General features: G+C 38.4%; 1 protein-coding gene across 2 annotated transcripts in view; it reads right to left on the bottom strand.

The window, feature by feature from the left end:
- Window positions 1–6206, bottom strand: part of LOC117180241 (protein arginine N-methyltransferase 6) — an 88760-nt gene that overhangs the window by 82149 nt on the left and 405 nt on the right. The gene's annotated exons all lie outside the window — the stretch shown is intronic.

Genomic DNA, 6206 nt, shown 5'->3' on the forward strand with positions numbered 1-6206 from the left:
AATTTCATTTTACTTTAATTGTGCCATAGGATGAAATAGAGTCTACAAATATCTGCGTATATCTAAAAAAAGAAAAGTCTTTTAGACCAACTATTTTGGGAATTGTTAAGTTTCAAAAATTTCATTTTTTTTTGCATTATTGACTAAAATAGAAGAAATTGTGTTTTTGCAAAATACCTCATTTCCTGCGAATCCTATCACAAAGCTCCTAGAGAATAAATGAAAACAGGGCCAATTTGTCGTAAGATCGACAAAAAAGTGTAGTCCAAATAAGTCACGAGATATGACCTTGGAAAATGCACTCTTTATACATAGAGGCACCTGAGCGTACCGTAAAGTAGAACTACTGTCATATTTCGGAATTTTTTTCACAAATAAGTGTATATGAATTATTTATCATGTTAAAATTAAAATTATTTCTTGAAAAAAAGATCCTACTCCATCTTCACTTTTAAATCTTTCAATCATTTCAATCTTTCTTTTTTAAATCTTCACTTTTAAATAATTTAAATTTAAAAATTATGAAATATTTATCATGTAATATACGTCTTTTGATATTGATAAATAAATAATTGTTTACAAAAAAAAGTTTCTTATCACTAATTATGTTTACTTTTTGGCCATTTTTTAGCATTTTTGTGGCAAAAAAGTCACCGTAATTGATAAAAAATGTGTAATATGTTTTTCATCCATAAGAAAATATTTTTATTCATCATTTTTCATAACAAAATATTTCTATAATCACTGTTGAGTACTTTTTGACTACTTTTGCAGCAAAAATACTGATTGTATCTAAAAGTTCTTTAAATAAATTCGTAAAATAGCTTAATTCATGAAAATTAAGTAATTAAGAATTAAATAGTTGATAAATAATTGTAATACAAAGTAATACATTCAATCATTTATTTGAAATTTTTTATACATTAAATTACATTTCATATGTCATTACTTTGAAGTAATGAATTACTTAATTATTTTCAATGTGAAAAAATAGTCAAAGCAAATTTTGTACAATTTACGGAAAACACTGCGAATTATAAGCGCCTTGGAGGTGAGTACGGAATTGAATGCAAAAAAAGTATTCATTAGCAGGTATCAACAGAAAAATTACAAAAAACTATTTGTTTACAGATAAAAAATATATATCACATTTTTAATTAATTACAAAGCTTTCGTGCTACAAAAGTATTCAAAAATGATTATGACAAGATTTTATAATAAATAATTATTAAAAAAGGATTTGTTTATTATTAAAAAACTGTTTGTTTATTAATAAAAAATATATATCACATTTTTAATCAATGATAAGTACTTTTTTGCCACAAAAGTAGTCAAAAGTACTCAACAGTGATTATAGCAATATTTTGTTATAAACAATTATTTATTTGTTAATGTCAAAAGACGTATTATACATGATAAATGAATCATATACGCTTATTTGTGACAAAAATTCCGAAATATGACCGCAGATCTACTTTACGGTACGCTCAGAAGCCTCTATGCATGAAGAGTGCACTTTCCACGGTCATATCTAAAGACCTATTTGGGCTAGGACACTTTTTTTCGATCATACGCCAAATTGGTCCTACTTTCATTTATTTTCTAGGAACTTTGTGGTGGGATTCGCAGGAAATGAAGTATTTTGCAAAAAAACAACTTCTATTTTAGTCAAAAATGCAAAAAAAATGAAATTTTTGAAACTTTACAATTCCCAAAATAATAGGTCGAAAAGACTTTTCTTTTTTTACATATACGCAGATTTTTGTATATTTTGTATATATTAACGTAAACTGAACTTGGCAGGATTTATTTGGAAAAAATTGAGGTCCACTATTTTGCACGTAAAAACAGGCTAAAATGGCCCACTTTGAGGGGTCATAATAACTCATGACCTTTCACAGGTAGTATATCGTACTGTTTTTAAATTACAGGAAATTGAGTCTAGTTTCACTCACCTGTGGAACACTTTTCCGTCCATTAATTATTTGCAAAGATACACCGTGTTTTTTAAAGCTTAGTGATTTTTCGCTGAAAATAAAAAATGGTGACTTTTCAATGTATCATAACTCGGAACCTACAGAAGTTAGCGGATTTTTTTTAACAAAATTTGCTCAGAATTTTGTTTTCTTTCTTTTTTCTGTTAGACATTTTGCTTTAAAATGGAACGGAAATTATCCGTCCGCGCAAAAGTATTTTTTGCGGGAAAAAACCCAAACGACGAAGTATCACATGCCCTTAAAAACTAAAACTTCAACTTACTTTTGGAAAAGGGATTTTCGATTTATTTTTTTTAATTTTCAAACAGCTATATAAGTCCAGCCACTTGAGTATAGGACACCCTGTGTGTGTGTTTATATATATATATATACTATTATATTATAAAAGGTTTTAAAGAGGTTCGGTTTTGATTCCTCTGGAATTAAACCGAAGGGCCTATGACAATGCCACCGAACGCGTCCTCGGGTTTGCGGAAAGAGGGTCCCTGTACCAAGGGTTTCTGCTGAATATGGTTACAAAAATAAATAGGCCATCGCGGACAATTGTTCAGGGGTGGTCACGAAGGAATTAACCCCCATGTGAAGGTGTGAGAACCGTGCCGAAAGCTGAATGGCATCTGGGCGAGGTGTCTAGAACGGTGACTCTAGGATACCGGGCGACCTCTCAGAGTACGCAGCCTTATCCTTGCATGCGAGGCTCTACAAGGATGAACGAACCCCGTTCCCTAGCTTCTCTTGGGAACAACAATGACAACAAAAAACATAGTTGTAGCAAGTGCGGTTCAAAACAACAGAACGCGCCGGGTCCCGACAATGGGTCGGCCAACAATGCCGACCAATCTAGAGCTGGGGGAGCCAATGAAAATGGATTCAATGCGATGGATCGGCGGAATCTCGGGCATGCACTGTGATGCAAGATCACCCGGAGCTATCGCACTTTTCGTATCGACGTCTGCGAAACCATGCCGAACTACTACAAAAAGGGGCTATGTAAGCGGAACGGCTACTCTACCACAGCTAGAACAAGCCGGCAACAGAGAAAGAGAGGCGACACTAAGGCCAACCGCGGGCAGGCATCCATAAAGGAAGAGCGATGCTTTATGACCCAGAGAAACATCAACACCAAGGTTTCTCTCAAGCCTAAAGATCTGGCTGAAATGGATGACGAGCTTCGTGTACATTTTTCCGAAGAATCCGACCTCTGGCCTATGAATTATTGTGTGTATAATGCAGCGAGAGCTTTGGCAGTACGCTTCCCACATTCAGTGTGTGTTTGACTACATCATATCTGGCGGGAATTTTACCGCCAAGGTTCGAAAGTGCGCACGCGAACTCCGGACCCGTTATCACACATTTAACAAGTCAATGCTGCTGACCATCAGGCAGCATATTGTTGAGAGGATACTATCTAACGCTAAAAAAAGTCTAGAGCAGAGGGAGAGGTGGATCAGAGAAAATCAACAGTTCCTCTCTGACCCATCTCGACTCTTCCAAGACCCTCCAGTTACTGTCGATCACCCGCCCAAACCAGAGGAGTTCGAAGTATTTTGGAGAGAAGTCTACGAAGTGCAGCATAAACTGGACGATTCAGAAAATATGAACAGCTTCAAGGAGCTGTGTGATGCCCTCATAACACCTGATGAGGAATGCGCACCTATCACTATCGAGGAGGTGAAAAAGTATTAAGAGGGATGAAGAAGTATTTCGCTCCGAGACCAGATTGTATCAAAACCTTCTGGTGGAAGAATTTTCCTTCAACCCATCAGCATTTGGCCCGTATGCCCACCTCATATTTAAAGTCGAAAGAGCCGATTCCGGAATGGTTGGTGGAAGGGCGCACAATACTCCTGCCGAAAATAGGCAAATTAGCTGAACCGAAGAATTACAGGCCAATCACTTGTCTGAACACACGGTATAAGATATTCACAGCTATCCTAAATGATAGGATTGTTCGGGCAATTGAACCTGTGTGGCAAGAAATTTTTGAACGAGGTTCAAAGAAAGGCGTAGCTGGATGTCGGGAGAACCTGCTCATCGATAAATGTGTCTGCAAAGATGCAGCATTTTACCAGCGTGACCTATCGATGGCCTGGATTGATTATCGGAAAGCTTTCGATTCGACCTCCCATACACTTATCGTCTTTTGGAAAGCTTAAAGGTTCATCCGCAAATCGTTAGTTGCATAGAGAGATTGATGCCGCTTTGAAAATCCAGATTTAGTATCTCATCTGGAAAAAATCGTGGGACAACTAACAAGGTCACCTTTCAGAGAGGTGTCTTTCAGGGCGCAACCATGAGTCCACTCCTCTTTTGCCTTACGTTATTGCCACTATCTCTAGTACTTCGCCATTCCAACGGGTACTTGTGCGGCAAAACCTGCAGATCGAAAGTTCAAGGTCACTCATGTATTTTAAATGAACGATCTTAAAATCTATGCTAAAAACAAAGAGCAACTACATCTAGCTCTAGCGATTGTCGAACGATATACTAAGGAAATTGAAATGGAATTTGGGTTAGACAAATGCTCCAAGGTTTATTTGAAGCGAGGAAGACTTAATGGCATTCCTGAAGACCCTGAACTCGTCGATAGAAGCGTTATACAACTTTACTCTGGAGAGACTTATGCATACCTGGGCGTGCCACAGAACTGCATTCAGGATGTGACATTTACAAAGGATATTCTCCGAAGCAAATACAAACTTCTCATCCGGCAGATTTGGTCTTCCAAACTGTCGGCGAGCAACAAAGTATCTGCAACGAACATGCTTGCGGTCCCGGTAGTACTCTATTCATTTGGAGTGGTTGCATGGACGAAGAACGAAATCAGATCCCTTGATATCGGGACAAGAAAGGTTATGCAGATGAACAAAAGCATGCATCATAAGTCTTCTGTTCCGCGACTGTTCATCCCCCGCCGTCAAGGTGGTCGCGGAATATTGAGTCTTGAATGTCTTCACAACAGGATTATTCTGGTTACAGCGCAGAGTTGCAAATGGAAAGACCCTCTTATTAAAATGGTCAGGAAGCACGAAGAAGTGGGCAAAGGAGCGTTTCTGCACAAAGCAGCGGAGGAGGCTGCTGAAACACTCGAACTTAACTTCAGTATTAGGGGTGAGCAAAATGCATCAAATCTTATCAATCTCGAGTACTCACTCCTAAAAGCCCGGATTAAAAAAGCACAAGAGAAAAACTTTCGTGAATAGCTCCTCGATAAGAGGATGCACGGTATCTTCCACAGAAATGTGGAGGATCAGTCAATGTCGTGAGCCAACTTTTGCTTTCCTTAAATCACACGGATTGAAGTCTCGTAATGAGGGTTTCATTTTGGCATGCCAAGATGGTGTAATTTCCACCTTAACATACCTTCGCCACATTTTGAGCCAAGACATTCCCGATAGCTGCAGGGCGTGCCATGCACACCCCGAGCATTTAGCTCACATACTGTCTAGTTGTCCAACTCATGCGGGAACGACCTAAATCGAAAGGCAGAATGTGGCACTAAGAGTGCCTTATTGCCATCTGTTATTCTTACGGCATTAACCTTAATATCGCTACTCTAAATGCTCCTAGGGAAATCGAGTCAATTGTCGAGAATGGGAAGTGCTGCATATACTGGAACTTTATATTCTCGGAAATTGTTTCTTTTGCACACTCGAGGCCTGACATGGTTCTTCTTGACTTCGAAAAGCGAGCAATGTTCGTTATCGAATTTTCGGCACCGACTGACAAAAACATCATAGCCAAGGAGAATGAAAAGAAAGAGAGGTATGGAGACCTTATTAGGGAGTTGCAACGATTGTGCCCAGAATATTCCGTTAAACTAATCGTCCTTATTCTCGGTGCTCCTTGAGATGGTAAGCTTTCACTCGTTAATACCCTGAAAAGCATCCCTGCGTGTCAACAATATGCTAAAACACTTGCGGGAAAAATGCAGAAGACGGTAGTACTTGGGTCGCTTCGTGTTCTTAGGGTACACGAACTTTTGCCGGATCGTCGTATTGATTCCGTTACAGACTGTAATCATCCATCTCACGGTCGTGAGACGTGGTTGTGGCTGAAATTTTACCGCGATTTCGGTGGGAGCGGGTGCAATTTGTCAGATTAGCACCCGCTCCCGGCGAAATCCTGCGGTTGTCCTTAGGAAAAATTTTTATTTATAAACGTATATATTTTTATAATGATATAACAGTGTATGTATGTATGTATGTA

The sequence above is a fragment of the Belonocnema kinseyi genome, chromosome 9 (genome assembly GCF_010883055.1).
Source record: "Belonocnema kinseyi isolate 2016_QV_RU_SX_M_011 chromosome 9, B_treatae_v1, whole genome shotgun sequence".
Lineage (NCBI taxonomy): Eukaryota > Metazoa > Arthropoda > Insecta > Hymenoptera > Cynipidae > Belonocnema > Belonocnema kinseyi.